The sequence below is a fragment of the Athene noctua genome, chromosome 2, assembly GCF_965140245.1.
Source record: "Athene noctua chromosome 2, bAthNoc1.hap1.1, whole genome shotgun sequence".
In the NCBI taxonomy this organism is placed as follows: domain Eukaryota; kingdom Metazoa; phylum Chordata; class Aves; order Strigiformes; family Strigidae; genus Athene; species Athene noctua.
In genome coordinates, this window is record NC_134038.1 from 93,505,876 (window position 1) to 93,522,573 (window position 16,698).

Consider the following 16,698-nt stretch of genomic DNA (forward strand, 5'->3'; position numbering starts at 1 on the left):
CCAAGCACGTATGGTTTAAGAGAGAAAAAAGAGCATTAACTAGTTCAAGTTGGAAAAAGAACATGTTGATTTTGCTTAAGAAAATTGTTATGAAACAAATAATGGCTTTAAGAACAAAAGGGAAAGAAAGAGGTTGGGAAAAAATCATAAGACAAGATTTAATATTTTTGTTTTGTTTTCTGACAACATTTGAAGATTTGAGAGATAAGAGGCTCGCACTGCTAGAGTTAAAGAATTTGTAGTTACCCAGAACCCAAGCCAGCTTGTGCAAATACAGCTCTGCAGTGCAGTGAGCCTGGCAGACTTTGTCCTTCCAGGCATAACCACCGATTTATACCTTACTCCACAAAGGTCAGAGCTCCCTTTCCAGGACACTAGTAATGTCTTGTGCTGCTAGCTTCTACCCTGGGAATACCAAGGACTTCCTTTGCAATGTCTTTTAGCCTGAACTTATGCAACCTAAAATCAAGGAGTCCATGGACTTCTGAAATCCAAAGGGCTCTGTATTTTATGCCACTAGAGCCCCAGGACCTGCTGCATCTGAAATAAAGGGTGAAATTCCAGCTAGTTTTGCTCTGGACCAGTAGGATCTGGCTGGCACATGCAGCTTACCAGGATGTTTGCTCAGTACATGTCCAGCATATTCAAGGAAAGGTGAGAGGTGCCAGCCATAGCAAGTACCCTGCACCAAATGACCCACTGCAGTCTTGCCCCAGCCTTTTTTTTTTTTTTCCTCTGCTGCCCAGTGAGGATGCTGTATCTGAGGAATCTGTAAATACAGAAGACAGTCAGAAAACTCAAGTTCCTCTGCAGCTGGAGACATTGTTAAAAAATTGTTTGCTAGGAGGGAAAAGCTGCCCCCAGCAGCCAGAGAATGAGAGGTTACATCTGGATCAAGAGTAAGTGCTACAAGGGAGGAGTCAGCTGGGAATAAACACCTGGTTTAGGGAAGTTTGGCTTTAAAAAAGAGAAAGCAGGCTTAAAAAAAACCCGGAGAAGAGCAAATGTAAAAAAATATTGTGAAAAAACAAACCTGGTATAGTATGATGGGGGAAAGGGAAATTAGACACTCATCGGTACAAGGCTTGCATTTGTGATTACGAGGTAAAAGAACAGAGGATCATGGATGAGCAGCTTTTGCTGTGGCTTTTCCCTTCTTCCCCCTACCTAATCAGCTGGTCTGTGGATGGTCAGCCAGCAGAACAGGCAATACCAATGGCCTCAATCAGCAAGGAGGAGGCTGGGTTTTGCTGGCAAACTTGTGTTTCTTTTCAAGAAAACATTCTTTTCAGATGTGCCAGAGGTTCAGCCATCTTCCTCAGAGAGACATCAACTGGGTAAGGAGTTTAAATCAGTTAGCATTTAAAAAATAAAGAAGTCTGTACCAGTGGCTGCAGGCGTTGTAAATTGTTCACACTTGTGACCATGTCATGGGAGAATATCAAAGGCTTCCACCAGTTTCATGGTTGTTTGGAATGAGATAGGCAGTGAGCCAAAATCTACCTTGGCAAAAGCCTCCTGTGTTGTGCAGCTCAGCTGTCCTGCCAACTACATTAGGCAGGACATTTCTTACCTCTGGGTCCTTTCCATAGGGATCAAATGTTCCCAGCCATTTGGATTTTGACAAAAGGCTCCCTACGGTTATTAGCTTTAACACTATTCCTTGGCTTTAGGCAGGAGGGAGACTGCTAAACTAGTGTCACAGTGGTGTTTGACCTACTCGTGATCTCCTTAATCCGTGTCAAACAGTTATTCAGACTAGACATCTTACTGGCTATTTTCATAAACTCACTTGGAGCAGGTGACTACCTGGTGCCCAGTTGAGATTCTCCTCTGCAGCATACTTGTGTGATTAAGAACCCAGCAGTAGGAGATGAAGATGTATTTGTATAATTACGCAATTCTCTCTTAACCTCTCTCAATTATTTTTAAAAGCATGTTGCTATGGGAAAATGCTCCTGGAGTCAGTTATTTTAAAGTCGTCTTCTTAGATACTTAAACCCATCCTTTCATTGTTTTCAGATTTGAGGACAAACTTTTATCCAGTTAGTGAACGTAGATGCAAAGTATGTTGTTCACTCTGGTGGGAATGAACTGTCTTACCCTCCTCTTCAAGACCTCAGAGCAAATTAGCGCAGTGCTTAATGAGCATTAGCCTGTACTAAAAAAGGAAGATTGCAGATAGTAAGTTGTAAGTTTAGGACAAAGTTTCTTTTTCTCACTTTATTAGAAGTGGACAAAGTAGAAATAGTACAAAGCTAATAATTACTTCTTTTAAAAACACAGAGTCCAAGTTGGATGAAGTTCAGAGACTGCTGTTTTAAGTGAATTTACCTAAAACTCCTGTGAGCTTTAGATCAGACATTTCATTGCATGAGGTACAGACTCCTGAGCTGTGACTGATACTAGGCATCTGTACTCCTCCCATTTTTAGGGTTGGCTGCTACTATCATGGAAAACATTAGTGTCAGCTTCACCTTTTTGCAAAACAGCCAGCATTTGGTTTGGCTGAACAAAAAAATATTTTGGAATAGACCTCAGTGACCTTCTGCAAACTGATAGCTGGCTTGCAACCGGCAAAGCTGAGTCACCAGTTGTGCGGCGTTGAAATCCAACCCGTACATCTGTAGCATATCTTGCATTGCCAATGTGATTGGTGTTGTGACGTTGTCAGGTTTTAAAATAGCTTTGAAGAGCCCCTAATTGGATTTTGATTGGATACTGTACATTACACATAGTCTCTGGGAGGAGGTGAATTTAGACATTTACTCTGTAAAGTTTGGGTATTTGGGTTCTCCTTTTCTATATGCGTTTTCCTGGAAATTTTCCAGTTCCTCAGAGGGAAGAAAATTCTGAGTTCCTCAGATTCAGACTCTTCTGGTGGATTTGATCCATCAGATTGCTAAGGTGAGCAAGTGAGTCACTTTCTTTTATTAACATGTCTGTTCCTTGCAGGGTTTCTGACACAGTTTTGATGAAGTCCACAGTACTTGAAACTTCTTTTTTGAATCCAGTCCAACATCACAGGGAAATTTAAGCTCTTCTGGGATGGGGGTATAAGGACTGTACCACTAATTTGACTGTACATTTTGGGATCTTTACTGAACTTCTGAACCTCCTTCAACCTCCCACATCAAGTACAGTGCAACAAAGTTTTCAGAGAGTGAACTCTTTGTTGCTGGCAGGCAGTTTTACTGCATAGTGGGGAACAAACTGTGTAACACTTTACATTTCATGTCCCAAAGTGTAGCCTCTCCTTTAAACATTTAATTCAGTTCTGTTTTCAGATTTTATCAACATTTTCAAGAGTATCCCCTGGGTAAACACTTTTTGAAACAGTTTCCTCATGTGCCAAGTTCCCGACTCACAGGCTTCTCTGACAGCCTGACTGAGTGGCTGCAGGTTGCCATCTCAGAAGCTGCATCATAATATTATTCTCAATAATTGGTAAGTCTTAGCTTTAGCAGGAATAATACAGATCCTGTAACCACTTTCTATAATCCAGTGAATGCTTCAGGAGCAATCATGCTGTTACCCACATACAGCAGGCACAGAACTGCTTGTACCTTATTAGAAAGTGCTGTAATTTTGCCCACCACAGTTTAGTCCTTTTATTTTATTTTATTTTATTTTTTATTTTTATTTCTGAAACTTCCCTTATGGTTTTAAGAGCCATGATTTCCATTATCTCATTTTAAACAAATGAGGCTGAGTATTTGTTGCAACTCTGAAACACCAGGGTCACAGTGTGCTTGCACACAAAGCAGCTGAATAGAGTTTAAAATCTACATCTCCACTTAAGGATGTATTTTCATCTTGTGCAGCACAATAGCAGTGCAAACTTTTTTTTTTTTTTTTTTTTTTTCCCCCCAAGATAAAGTGTAGTGCTTCATCTCTATGTGAAATGTAAAAGTCCTCCATCAGGACTTTACCATTTTCATTTTTCTTCCTGGAATTGAGAAAACATATCACTGACTTTCTTTGTTCACTTTGAAGAATCTCATCTGTTTTGTGGGGATATACAAAAGCCCAACTTTCCAGAATTTGTCTCAAGCTTTTTTTTTTTTTTTTTTTTTTTTTTTTTTTCTCACCAAAAGAGGGAACAAAAGCAATGTAAAAGGTTTTTCTGGGCATCTAGTTACGTGTAGTTTGCACCTGAAATCTGTAGTTAGAGAAACAAAATCTGCTGTCACTGGTTTCTGCATAGTGGAATCACTGTTGGAAAAGAGCCAAACCAGGGCAAACAGAGAGAAAAACTACGTTTTCCAGAACTGTAGATGTAGCAAGTTATAAATTATGGCTGATGAAGTACCTCAAAACCCCAATCAGGCAACTGGTATTTGTAGTCACTAGTGGTGGGGGACATTTTGAGCAACATCCAATCTTCCTCACCTTTCCAGCATCTAATATAGATGCCTGAAGGTAGGAGCCTAGCATACCTCTGCAGCCAAGGGACAGCTCTGAACATTCCAGAGGGCAATGGAGAGCACACAAAACTATGTGCCTTACATCCATTGTTGCATGCTTATCCACACTCTTCCTTTTCAGTCAGCCACATTAGCATGGCTAACCTTAAAATATATACTTTTCTTTTGTATTCTTTAAACAGAAAAAACAGTGTAGGGTTGCAGGATTTTAAGGAAAACATGTTTTGTTTTGTTTGGTTTTTTTAAATCTGCAATTTTCAGCTGGTATGAATTATTTTGACACATGAACTGTAATTTTTGTCAAGGTCTAGGACGTGGTGAGGTAGAAAAATCCTGTCCCTTAACTATCAGTTGTACTGGATTGACTTCTCTGGTTCCTTCCAAAGTGAACCCCAAAAAGACCTAGATGGCAAAGTGAGGTAACACCCCTCATCCCTTGTGTCTTGGCTCAGTGAGACTTGGGTAAGAGTCTGCAAAACTAAGCCCTGGCAAAGCAGGGCTCCCACTGCATCCTCCTCCCCTGGGCCAGATGAGTGCTCCCACCAGGCAGCAGGAGAGCTGGATGGGTCCGGGGCCCTTTTGCCTCACCTCAGACCTGCAGGGACAAAAGGGGCCGCATCCTCTCAACCAGGGACACAGTGCAGGAGGAGAGGACGCAGCAAGGAGAGAAGAGCCTTGTTGAGCACAGATGTGGTGACCTCTTCCAGCTTTTTACTTATTTTTCTCTTCTTTCACTTTCTTTTTTCTTCATGTCGTCACTTTTTAGGGAGGGGTGAGAGGAACCAGAGCAAGCCTTGGGGACCTTGTTTGGTCTGTGTTACTAAGACTCTGCCGATATCCTGGGGAGAGGTGATCTGCCTGAAATCCCTCTGAGGGTATCAGGACTCTCTACTCCTCCAGGCCTGGAGAGAACAAGTTTTTAAGAGTCTCTGGAGAGAATGTGAAAAATAACATTCAACTATTTAACCGTATGTCCTTCCTGATAGTGACGGAAGAAGATGTTTACCCTCCTGCTCATAAGGACATTATGGCAGTGAACTTTCAGTCCCTCTATACAGCGTGGGAATAGACAATGTGCTGAAAGCCCTTGGCTCTCCACCAGAGTCCATGTGCAAAAAACCCCTTGCTCTTACTTCCAGATAACTAATAAGTACTAATTAATAGGATCAGTCTGTAAAATCCTGCCTGGGACTTGATCTGAAAATTATTCAATAATATCACATATTCTACTGGGTGTACAAGGCATGCAGATATTCAACACCCTGGTTGTTTTCCAGGAAATTGTAACAAATTAAATTTATTTATTCTTTTCCTGAGAGGGGGGAAAAACGTATCTATTGACTAAATTCTCTATCATAATTTTAACATTTAATCCCCAAGGCCAGAGCAATTACTTTCTCTCTTCCTTTGATATCCAATGCCCTCCAGCTGGGTTGTAGATTAGCAGACAGGTGCTATATTTAGTAGAATTACTGTGTGTAAGTACTAATTAAACTAGTCAAGACAGCCACTGTCTTCACCAGTGATGCCTTCCAGGCATCCCTGGAAAAGAAAATGGGTGAATTTACAGGTTTTCCAAGGAGCTGTGCTGGATACAGAGGCCTGCTGACTGTAATCCCCAGTTTAGCTACATGGGACGGAGTGGCACTTTCCTTGTTATCTTATCTATGAGGTTCAGTGCCAACCTGTAGAGGACCAGTGCATTCATATCCTGAAAATAGAGCCACACTCAGCTGTCCCAAGGGGGAGGTAGCATGGCACTTGGGTTTAGTGCTACCTGAACATAAGTCCAGTGTGCCCCAGACCAGGACCACCTCACTTTGGGGCTCACATCTGAAAGCATCATTCTGCACTGCAGCAGAAATAGCAGCAGCATGGTGTATGTAATTCAGCAACCCTTGTGTCTTTCTTTCTGACACGCTCAGTATGCAGACTAAAAGATAATTTCTCTAGCTGCTACTGCCACAGACACAGTCTGGGGTCACCGCATTCAAGTGAGCCCTTTATTGTTTTGGGGTGTTTTTTTTACTTGTCATAAAAGATGGTAAAAATGAAAATTCTCTGAATAATTTCTACCCTCATTTGTGCAAGAGCAATGACATTCCCTTCAAATGATGCCTTTTAGTGACACCATGGAAACCTCAAGATTTTTAAAGGATTTGAACAGCATAATTCACTGGGAGTTGCAGAACAATACTGCTGGTGTGCCAGGGAAGAGAATTCAGCTTGTTCTCCTTGAATGTGAAAGTAAAAATCTTAAAACAAATAACTCCAACAAAGAAAATCCTTAGTTTGGAGTTGTACTCACTTGAAGTGAAATTCATGCCTGGTAGTGATCTACCACAAAATATACCAATTAAGTACTGGTTATGTCCTCAAAATAGGTCTTCAAGATCCATATGTTTTGTGCTGATTCTCTCCATGGGAGTGAACTGCACTCCAAATTCTATTTGTTTGCTGAAACTAAGAGAAATCCAGCAAGGCTTCCCATGGGTGCCAAGCTTACACTTTCACAGCTCACTCAAGCTGTTGGCATTTTGTTGAATAATTAAGGAATGGGTATAAAAGTATTTTTGATTTTTAGTTTGAACGTGTTATCAAGATTTTAATGTACTATGTAACTGTATGCAGCTCTGTGTTTTAATTGTATGACTAGGTTAAACTTCTTGATTTATCAGGTGCCTTCCGAACAAAGAAAACCAGCACACCCCTTTTGATCCTTTAAGAAAACCTACACTAAGCTGTCAACAACAGCAGAAATGGACTTTTAAGTACCTGGTATCATCAGCCAACTGCAATATGGTGGGGATACCACTGAAACAGATGCAATGAAAACAATATGAGTAGACACAGCAGGAGTGTCCCTACAGACCATGGTATTTCATGTTATTGTATGAGTGAGCTTGCATTATTTGCTTGAAACTTAAGAAGTTAACTTAAACAATAAGCACAGCTTATCAGTTCAGCACAAGTTAACTGATAAATTGAGCTCAATAGATTAGGCTCTTAATATTGCTGTCATCTTCCTTTTGCTTACTGGGGAGATGGAAAAAACCTCTTGAAACAAGAGGGAAAAAAACTCCACGTAACACTCTGGATTTGCGATCGAGTCAATATTATGACAAAATGGTAGATCCAGTGGAAGACTGGCCCCCCACTCTGTTGTATAAGACACGTATTATTGTAAAATAGTTCTTCTGCATGGCACAATAAATTATTTTCTGTAAGGTAGAGGAGAAAAACCACATGTGTATCTGTGCCCCAGAGTAGTGATGTCTGCTCCTTCAGGTTAGCAGTTGGAACCAATATGTCGCACAATACACAGGAGTTTAAATCTTCAGTAACTCAATGCTAGTCCTTTTTAAACAATTTTTGGCTATTTTATCCCATGATGCAGAGCCCATTGTGGCAGACTCCTTGACTTCTGGCTCAACTCACTTTTACCATCCACACATATGACTGGGCTTTACTTTCACCAGAGCTGTCTTCTGAACTAATTAGTGCATGACAGTGAGCTGGGGAACAGTTAGGTGACATCTATTTTCTGACACAGATAGCAGTTAAAGGTGTGAAATTTCAGAAACAAGGTTAAAAGCATGAATAAATCACCACAAGGCAAAACACATGTTAATGGCAGCTTTCTCTGTTAGGCCATACACGCAGCTACCAAAGAAAGCTTGCTGCACTGCTCTGCTTGCTATTACATGTTACATGGACCACAAGTTTCATTCAAGGATCATAAATCTACATCCAAAGACTAATATTTACAGCATGCTGTGTCATATATCCACCAGGGTCATTTCACAAAGGGAGTGATAAGGAAGGTACAGCAAGCAACGGCTTGTGAAGGTCCCATACCATGATGCTGCCAAGTCCAGCATGAGGATCCAGGGATCCTGATGATCCAGGGATCCTGACTGCCAGTACCAGGGGTGTCATGCACAGCAGACAAGTCTCTTCTCACCCATCTGTCTTCCTTAACTCTATTTTCCCTCTGGAAGTCAAGAGCTGCCAAAGCCAAGAATTGTGTTCGAGCAAAGCCTCCTCTCAGGCCCCTTTAGCACTCACAAACCACTCATGGGGACTGTAATTGGTGTGGTGACTGTAGACATGTGAAACTACAGTAAAATGTACTGAGAATCCAGACTGTGTTGTGCTGTCCATTTTTGTAAGCCCAGTAATGAGTCCCTAAGAGACAGCCAATAAAGCCCAATTATTCCATCCAAACAGCCCAACTCTTGAAAGTTGACTGGTTTGATCACTAGTTGTGTGTTGCTGGAAAGGTAGCCAAAAATTAACTAGGATCCTGAAGTCTTACTATGAAAAATTAAAATCTCATTAGTTTTTTGATGCTATTTATTGTGTGAGTCTTCCAGTTCTCAGCTGGAGGTCTGACAAGCAATCCTTAACTCCTGCACTGCTCCTCCTAGAAAGAAAGTGCTTGATCATAGCTATGCAAAAAAACACTGGACAATAATTACTTTTCAGGACATAGGCACTCCTTTTTATATTGACTATAGTGATCATTTAGGAACAACACAATTTGCTTCCTCCTCTGACAGACATTGTGCTGCCTCTGCAGTATTTTTTATCTGGCCAAGCCCCACTCCCCTCATTCATGTCAAGTAGCTCATCTGAAGTGACCTATGGGGCAAGGAACTGACGTCCCTAAGGGGGTAAGATTAGGGACTTAGAGTGGGAATGAAAATCTGTATCAATCCTTCTATAAAGTAACAAAGGGCTCAACCCATGAAGCCATTGAGCATCCTTGAATTTTAGATTTAAGTTACACGAGTGGTTTTAATAACCTTATCCACAGAGCAACAGTGTAGGGCAGTTGTGTTACTCTGCCAAAGAAGGTCTCCTAGATCACAAGGCGTATACTCTGTGGCAAGTGTGCCTGTTCTTTTATTAATTGCAACAGTATGATATTTCACCTCAGCCAGGTGCATCTTCCGGAGTCGCCATTCCCTCCCCCCGCCCCAGTCACACACACTTGGGACCTGCCATTTGCATGCACAATGGCAGATGTTCCCCTGCCTTTCTCATGTCTCAGTGGGGGACTTGTTCTCAGCTGGCAAGGAGCTTCATCATAACTGTTGTTTACAGACATCTGGTAGAATAAGAACACCTTTTTCTTTTTTTTTAAGAAAAAATATTTTTAAAAAATTCCAGCTAACTAAGCTAAACTGTCACAAATTAGAGCACAAAATGGCTTGCTCTTCTACAGAAACAATTCTATAACATCTGATTACAAGTCCATGATAGATGAAGGCACAGGAGTTTCCTTGCCCATATGCCCTGGAAAGTCACAAAAAAACCTGGAGCCGCTACACCACAGAGCAAGTACATTCCTGATATTTAAAGGATCATCAATACAATCGAATTCAAAGAGATGGAGTTTCTAACTTCTCTTGACAGCATGCAACCTAAGTGTAGTTAAAAATACAGCCAGTGGGTTTTCAAGTGGAGAGTAATGCAGTGCCAGCAATTTAAGGTTTGTGCTGTTGTACACAGAAGTTGCACACTGGGCAGTTTTAGGTTTTAGTCCTGGAGTTAGAATTGTGAGATTTATAGGAGATGACAAAAGTGATTTTGACCCACTGTCCTTTTCTGCAACTACTACCTTTGCCCTTCATGCTGTTGCTCTTGATTAACGTTTGCAACACAAGAAGTCTGGGAATAGCACAGATACTGCACTGACACCGCCCTCACCAGAGCTCAGAGCAGCTCGCTTTCAAATATGAAAACTGAGTCAGAAAGCTGGTGAGTCCTCCCCAACGCTCTTTGCTAAGATTAGATGGCAATCATTCCCCAAATTCCTCAGCAGGCTTCCTATAGCTAGGAGGTGTCGCTGGGTATTGCCTGCACAAGCGGGGCTGCAGAACGTGCTGTATTTTCTCTCGCCCACTGAAGTGGCTGCATCATCATCCTTGTCTTCAAAACATACCCTGTATGCTCCACTTGCATATATAATTTAGCACTAGTCACATCCTGACAATACAATATTTACTTTTTGTACGCCCTCTGGCATGTAAGCCAGTTTTCTACAGTAGCTTCACAAGGCAGAATTATAGACACCTATTTTTCATATGTGTATTCTCTGATGTAAAGGATCAGTTCATTAGCTTGTCCCCCAGTAAGCATGTTAACACAATCTTTCCTGCTTATCTGTCATCTGTTTCCTTAAAACTTACTTAAAATTTAGTACCATTGAGATCTCAAGCGCCTGTATCAAGTTAGAAAGAAAATTTGACAATAAATTCAAAAATGTGTAGGAAGACAGACAGACAACATGACTGTACAAGCTTTGCTTATCTTAAGAAACCAGGCTACAAAACCCACAAATGAATACAATAAAGACGACAGCAGCAACCTCCCTCTCCCCCAGGTCTGTGAGCAACTACATCCTTCCTTTTGATATAGAGAAGCAGTGTTTGTCCCAAAGGAGAGGAAGAAAACACAACGTGAAAAACAGCCTGCATAGGAAATATTCCTAGCAGGCTTTAAAAAAACGTAGCAATTCCAAGTTCTTTCTTTCATCCCTCAAAACCCCTTTTTCCTCTCAGGAATAACTCACAATACTGAATGAAATCCTTCAGCAAGGTGTGCTCATGCAGTGCTGGATACCATCAGACAACACCAAGAGGCAGCCTTGCCCTAAAAGCCTGATGGGCAAAATGAGTTTGCTGGTTTGAGGGCTCTGAAGGTGAAAGCCCATTGACCATGTAAGGATAAGTATAATCCACTCAGGAGCATAAATTTCAAAATGGAGTACTTTTGGCCATTCTGTGACTGTGACTTGCTCCTAAGGGGCAGAAGGAGTAGCCAACTAGCATCATAAAACCCTGTCTGAAGCAGGAAGCTTATACGGGAAGTCTATGGCCAGGCTGGGATGCTGCACATAATGAGACAATGAACACACTGCAGCAAGTGACAATTATTTTTTAGTTAGTCTCCCTTGTTAGCAAACCTGATAACAGTAGAAAAAAATAATTCTTCACAGGAAACTCTTGTGTACCATGGAAGAGGGATAGGAGACTAAAAGCAAAGACAACTAGTAGAGGAACACAGTAACGTATATTTATTACTGATTTGCATCATAATAGCTTAGTGGTTGTTTCTCCTATTCTAACCTCCTTGTTTGCATTCCTAGGGCAGACATGTCACTGATTTCTCCATTCTAACCCTAAGTATTGTTCCAGCATATATGTCTGCCTTGCTCTGCTCTGCTGTTTCCCACAGTGGTCAGATCCCATCTCTCCCAGCACACTGCTGTGCTCTGAAGTGAGTGTTTCTGAAGTACAGGGGTCCGGCTGTGGTCAGTAACTTCAGAAGAGGTAGTCAGGATAAAGCAAGTTATTTGTATAAAAAGCCAGCTATTTGGCATACTGGTGTTCTGGGGAACAAGACTGAAAGAGAATTGTACTTTTCCAGACTTTCGTAAGGTTTAAACACACTACCCCTCCCTACTGCCTCCAACATTTACTTTCAGCTATGTGAAGGTGAAAATAGTCGAGAGCTGAAGGCCACTTCTTGAGAGCAAGCAGCTCAGTTAAACGGCCACAGCTATAAATGTGATCCTTCATGGGCAAAGACAGGCCAACAGGCCATGCAGGGAGTTTGGTAAAAAACAGAGGAACTTCTTTTGATCTGTGCCCCTCACTGGAGAACCTGCTTACATTCTTATGAACACTGGTGGCACCAGCAGCACAAAAGTACGTCCTGCTGCTGCCAAACACACATGGATGCTGGCCACATCCCTTACCCTGGGAGACTGGGGCGGAAGACCACATACCAGCCCATTACTTCATTACAGTGATTACTCTGGGATGTGTATTTCCCCACAGCTAAGAGGCTACTCCACAGCTTGACTGCCTTTGGCAATTTTATAAATGCAGTCCTGGGGCAAGGCAGCAGATCACACTTACAAACTCTCTGTGCTAGGAAATCTGAAATCTCTTAAACTCACTCTGAAATCAAGTTTCCACTCTTTACAAGCTGAGTTTTGCTTTTCCTCTCCCATTTCTGACATGCTCTCTTTGTAGTTGGAAGAAGACAGAATAAAGCAACAACGGGAAGAAAATTATTGTGCAGAGATGAACCTCAGCAATGTAATCTCTCTATGTCAGTGAAAACTTACCCCCCTCTTTTGTTATTTGGATAATAAACCCTCCGCAAGGCTTACGCTACCTGGCAACCACCAACAAAACAAGTTTCTGCTGGCTCTGGTCAATGCTCTGCTTTGTTCCAGTCTGCAGACCAGTATGAGCTCAGCATCCTAATCTGTTTTAGGTAAGGTTCTCCATCACCCCTTCCTTTCGCTTGCCTTATTAAATCTCACATCAGGCATGGCTCTTGTGAACTGAGTCCCACTATGCAGAACTTGGGCAGGCTTCCAAGCCTGTCATGTATGTAATTTCTCACCTGTGCAGGATCTTGAATACTGTATGAGCCTTCCTTTTTTTTTTTTTTTTTTTTTTTTCAGGTGGATTTTAGCCTGTGAGTGCTGCATGGTAAATTGAGAAGCTACTGAGAAGGAGTATTGCTTTCACGTTCCTGCTTCATCCCATGGCTAATAAATGTAAACTTGCTGACACTATAAAACAGCATCCAGGGGGACAGTTGATAGGCTGCTTTTGTATCAGCTCAAAATTATAATCCTAAGTACCACTATCCAAATGCATCAGTCTATATACAAAAGCCTGGAACTATAATCACCCACTAGATCTTAATGAGACTAAAAGCTAATAGTGCTGTGATATTAAATGTTCCACAGCTTCACATCTTATGTCATATGTCTGGCCATAGTTTGACTCAAATGCTATCACTTACTTACTGCAGTATTACCGAGTTACAGAAATAAAAAGTCTGTGAAAAAATGCTACGAGAAAAGAAAAAAAGCTTGGTATTTCTGAGGTTGTCTTAGCTGTTTATGTTGGAGCAAATTTTATTTCAAATAGAAACCTGTAGGCCTTCTAATTATGTACTTCTCCTAATTATCCCAAGCATACACCACAGTTAGATCAAGAATGCACATTTGTAAGTCAAGTCCCTAAAACTTTGCGTGGAGCAGCAAAGACTGCCAGATGGGCAGGGGAGAAGTAAACTCTGTTTTTTACCTCTCCCCGGATTTCTTTTTAGTCCTTAGTTTATAGATAAATTAGGAAAAATAGACACATTTTTCAAACCTAGACAGCTCAGGGAAGATTTATGCTCAATCTCCAATTTCAGTCAAAAGGAAACAAGGATTTGTAAGGAATGAGATGAAGATAAATGCCAAAAAATGTCATAAAGTTGTAAGATAAATGTATGAATGGGCTTTCCTCTTAGAACAGCATGCTCAGTGCTGCTTATCTTAAAAAAACGGCTGTTGAATAACCAAAAGTTTTTCAGAAAGGAATAACAGGGGCAAAGATCTAGAAAAGCTCAGGTTAAAGCAATTAAACTCCCGGAGTTTCTTATTCTAAGGAGGAGCTAGAAACGGGAGATGAAAAGGTATAATAAATTATGAATGATTCAAGATGTAGAAATTCTGTTCTCCCTAACTAACAACACAGCAGCAAGGGGACAACTGGTGGCTCTGAAAGGTGATGGCTACAAAACTATGAGAGAGGGCAAGCACTTCATGAAGAGCGAGAAGCTCTGTGCCCCAGGGCGGTGGTGAGAACAGCAGAATTCAGAGAAGACTGGATCATTTATGTGGCTACTGAGAATAAAGTTACAAATAATTATGTGAGTTTGAGAAGTGACATTAACTGTTGTGCTTCAGGCTTTAAACCAATCTGCAGTTATTAGACATTAGGGTGGGACTGAGATAGGAAGGTTATTGAACAAGGCAATCACACATCCTTCCACACAGTCACCCTTGAAAAAGGGATGCTGGAGCATGTGGGCACACCACCTGTTTCAGGTGAGAATTTTTGTAACAACAGAGCCCTTGCAGTTCACATGCACACTAGTGGGACTCCAAGGGCTTGCTCTGGAAATCGGGCCATTCATTAACATATCTGGCCTAGAAATTCCTGGTTTCTATTAATATTTGGGTGCCAATATCCTGGAAGCAATTCAGTACCTTTGCAATTTCTTCCCTACTTCTTTTGTGGACACTTATTTGATTTATGGGATTTTGCTTTTGAATATAACTTAGGGCTTTAGGATTCACTTCTTGGTCACTAATAGTGCCAAGATACAGCAGTCACAGACAGACAGTTGCATTTCAAGCTGCCTTGGCAGCACAACAAGCAGGTGTTGGCTTTGCCCTGCCCTGCTAGCAGCATTGGGGTTTTCTTCCTGGAAGAGCGATAACCTACTCCTGAAGGTGCCCTGCAAGGAGCTTGGTAACATGCTGCAGAGCTGCTCTGCGTGGGCCACTTCTCACGTGGGAACACTTGGCTTGCATCATACCTCACCTCCAAAAATGGCACTCTGGGCTGCTCCCTTGATGCAACAGTAATTTGTGTATCAACCATCTCCATTAGAAAACAATTAGGCCCTGATCTCTTTTCTTTTATCATTATGATCTCTGATGGGGGAATATTATTCAGTCAATTAGCTGTTGATGCTGCACCAGCAGCTTTTTACTTGAAATTCCACATAGACAAGTCAGGCCAGATTTTATTATTGTTAATCAGTAAGTCTCTGAGTACAATGTTAAAGAAGTTCACGTTCCCTTAAAAGCATCATTAATACATTGGTTAAGCTAAAATAAGAGTTTCAATAGATACAATGAGACACCTTGAATTTAATTGCATTATATTCCAAATACTATTATTCCAAGCTTAACAACAGAAGAGGAACCATTAACTGAATACCTACTGAGGATGATAGTGATAATCAGGAAAAAGCTGATTAAGGCACCACGTTTTGAAAGACCGTAATATCATTGTTTATTTTACAAAGCAGCAACACTATGGACAGGGACAAATAGTTGTAATTACAGTGCCTCAACCACTGAATGCAATGTGTTCAGTTAAAAAAATATTTAAAATATAGATTTTTTTCCATCTGTAATTGGGCAGGGTGCTCTGCGGTGTAAGCATCAGCAGCACTGGTAAAGATTCTCCAGGAGTGACCTAGTGTCCTTGGCTGCAGCTGAGCCAGGCCACCAGGCAGGAACGTGTCTGCACCAGGGTAAGTGAGGGCAGAAATCGACTGCAACGAGAATTTCATCTCTCACTTTGCCACTGCTCTAGTGGGTTTTGTGATTCAAACAAGGAATTCCTGAGTGTGCATGGAAAGATGATCCTATTCATTTTAAGCATCTCTCATCTGACTAACTCACTATGTAATCTAAAATTAGGGAGTCCCAGAGGAATATCATCTCTTTTGCTCTTCTTTTCTGCTGATTTAATGATATTTGATCATAAGTTACACAAACACATGAAGCCCATTAAGTCCATAACTCAGTTCAGTCTCACCTTTTCTTGTCTGCCTCCTCATTAGTCAGCTGTGAGATCAGTTCAATGCGTCAACAGCCTCAGGTGTTGCATCATTTCCCTAAGAGGGACAGCAAGACGGAATAAGACATGTTTTACTGGAGGCTGCATCATTCTTTAAGGTTTTTCTTAAAGAGGTAGAACAAAGGCTAGCTACGATGAGACAGAAACCCCTCTATATACCTTCTTTTCATATACTTATGCCATGTGAGATGTGTCCATGTGGAAACTTATACCTCAGGCTCTGTCCATTGCACAGTCCATTTCATTTGGAGAACCACATTTCTCTGATGCTGTGGCAGTGTCTGACATTTTACACTGTCCCAGATTACATCCTGAAAAATAAGGATGTAGGAGGTTTGGGAGGCAAGTTGCTGGAATGAAGAACAAAGCACTCCAGGTTCTCCCCAGAAGGATGTACAGTTCACAGGAGTGCTGTTGAGACTCAACTTTATTCTTGAATTTTAATCACCAGAGCAAGCTTATCCTGTAGCAGAGACTGATAGCCTCTTCTAGCAGGGAGTTATACCATGCATAACAATTCTTACATGATGGACAGACTCCCTACATTTGTTCCTGAAGTAGAAGAAATCCGGGAGCCAGAGCATGACTTACGTTTGCTTACAGGGAAGGCTGGGAAAAAGTAATCGTGGGGTTGGTTTTTTTTCCTGTGCTGATTGCCACATCCAAGGAAAAGTGTAGCAAGTGATGCAAATACCAGCATCCTGTGGAGAAAGATTCCTGGTGCTGTACACTTGGTGGTGGGGTGGGGAGGAGGGAAATCCCCAAACTCTGTTATTTCCCCACTATTTATTATATAACTCTTTGTTGTC